Source organism: Rhododendron vialii, chromosome 10a (assembly GCF_030253575.1).
Source record: "Rhododendron vialii isolate Sample 1 chromosome 10a, ASM3025357v1".
Classification (NCBI taxonomy): domain Eukaryota; kingdom Viridiplantae; phylum Streptophyta; class Magnoliopsida; order Ericales; family Ericaceae; genus Rhododendron; species Rhododendron vialii.
In genome coordinates, this window is record NC_080566.1 from 39,670,001 (window position 1) to 39,672,500 (window position 2,500).

Below are 2,500 nucleotides of genomic sequence, written 5' to 3' on the forward strand. Positions count from 1 at the left end.
TAGGGTTTAGGGTTTAGGGTTTAGGGTTTAGGGTTTAGGGTTTAGGGTTTAGGGTTTAGGGTTTAGGGTTTAGGGTTTAGGGTTTAGGGTTTAGGGTTTAGGGTTTAGGGTTTAGGGTTTAGGGTTTAGGGTTTAGGGTTTAGGGTTTAGGGTTTAGGGTTTAGGGTTTAGGGTTTAGGGTTTAGGGTTTAGGGTTTAGGGTTTAGGGTTTAGGGTTTAGGGTTTAGGGTTTAGGGTTTAGGGTTTAGGGTTTAGGGTTTAGGGTTTAGGGTTTAGGGTTTAGGGTTTAGGGTTTAGGGTTTAGGGTTTAGGGTTTAGGGTTTAGGGTTTAGGGTTTAGGGTTTAGGGTTTAGGGTTTAGGGTTTAGGGTTTAGGGTTTAGCATTTAGGGTTTAGGGTTTAGGGTTTAGGGTTTAGGGTTTAGGGTCTAGGGTTTAGGGTTTAGGGTTTAGGGTTTAGGGTTTAGGGTTTAGGGTTTAGGGTTTAGGGTTTAGGGTTTAGGGTTTAGGGTTTAGGGTTTAGGGTTTAGGGTTTAGGGTTTAGGGTTTAGGGTTTAGGGTTTAGGGTTTAGGGTTTAGGGTTTAGGGTTTAGGGTTTAGGGTTTAGGGTTTAGGGTTTAGGGTTTAGGGTTTAGGGTTTAGGGTTTAGGGTTTAGGGTTTAGGGTTTAGGGTTTAGGGTTTAGGGTTTAGGGTTTAGGGTTTAGGGTTTAGGGTTTAGGGTTTAGGGTTTAGGGTTTAGGGTTTAGGGTTTAGGGTTTAGGGTTTAGGGTTTAGGGTTTAGGGTTTAGGGTTTAGGGTTTAGGGTTTAGGGTTTAGGGTTTAGGGTTTAGGGTTTAGGGTTTAGGGTTTAGGGTTTAGGGTTTAGGGTTTAGGGTTTAGGGTTTAGGGTTTAGGGTTTAGGGTTTAGGGTTTAGGGTTTAGGGTTTAGGGTTTAGGGTTTAGGGTTTAGGGTTTAGGGTTTAGGGTTTAGGGTTTAGGGTTTAGGGTTTAGGGTTTAGGGTTTAGGGTTTAGGGTTTAGGGTTTAGGGTTTAGGGTTTAGGGTTTAGGGTTTAGGGTTTAGGGTTTAGGGTTTAGGGTTTAGGGTTTAGGGTTTAGGGTTTAGGGTTTAGGGTTTAGGGTTTAGGGTTTAGGGTTTAGGGTTTAGGGTTTAGGGTTTAGGGTTTAGGGTTTAGGGTTTAGGGTTTAGGGTTTAGGGTTTAGGGTTTAGGGTTTAGGGTTTAGGGTTTAGGGTTTAGGGTTTAGGGTTTAGGGTTTAGGGTTTAGGGTTTAGGGTTTAGGGTTTAGGGTTTAGGGTTTAGGGTTTAGGGTTTAGGGTTTAGGGTTTAGGGTTTAGGGTTTAGGGTTTAGGGTTTAGGGTTTAGGGTTTAGGGTTTAGGGTTTAGGGTTTAGGGTTTAGGGTTTAGGGTTTAGGGTTTAGGGTTTAGGGTTTAGGGTTTAGGGTTTAGGGTTTAGGGTTTAGGGTTTAGGGTTTAGGGTTTAGGGTTTAGGGTTTAGGGTTTAGGGTTTAGGGTTTAGGGTTTAGGGTTTAGGGTTTAGGGTTTAGGGTTTAGGGTTTAGGGTTTAGGGTTTAGGGTTTAGGGTTTAGGGTTTAGGGTTTAGGGTTTAGGGTTTAGGGTTTAGGGTTTAGGGTTTAGGGTTTAGGGTTTAGGGTTTAGGGTTTAGGGTTTAGGGTTTAGGGTTTAGGGTTTAGGGTTTAGGGTTTAGGGTTTAGGGTTTAGGGTTTAGGGTTTAGGGTTTAGGGTTTAGGGTTTAGGGTTTAGGGTTTAGGGTTTAGGGTTTAGGGTTTAGGGTTTAGGGTTTAGGGTTTAGGGTTTAGGGTTTAGGGTTTAGGGTTTAGGGTTTAGGGTTTAGGGTTTAGGGTTTAGGGTTTAGGGTTTAGGGTTTAGGGTTTAGGGTTTAGGGTTTAGGGTTTAGGGTTTAGGGTTTAGGGTTTAGGGTTTAGGGTTTAGGGTTTAGGGTTTAGGGTTTAGGGTTTAGGGTTTAGGGTTTAGGGTTTAGGGTTTAGGGTTTAGGGTTTAGGGTTTAGGGTTTAGGGTTTAGGGTTTAGGGTTTAGGGTTTAGGGTTTAGGGTTTAGGGTTTAGGGTTTAGGGTTTAGGGTTTAGGGTTTAGGGTTTAGGGTTTAGGGTTTAGGGTTTAGGGTTTAGGGTTTAGGGTTTAGGGTTTAGGGTTTAGGGTTTAGGGTTTAGGGTTTAGGGTTTAGGGTTTAGGGTTTAGGGTTTAGGGTTTAGGGTTTAGGGTTTAGGGTTTAGGGTTTAGGGTTTAGGGTTTAGGGTTTAGGGTTTAGGGTTTAGGGTTTAGGGTTTAGGGTTTAGGGTTTAGGGTTTAGGGTTTAGGGTTTAGGGTTTAGGGTTTAGGGTTTAGGGTTTAGGGTTTAGGGTTTAGGGTTTAGGGTTTAGGGTTTAGGGTTTAGGGTTTAGGGTTTAGGGTTTAGGGTTTAGGGTTTAGGGTTTAGGGTTTAGGGTTTAGGGTTTAGGGTTTAGGGTTTAGGGTTTAGGGTTT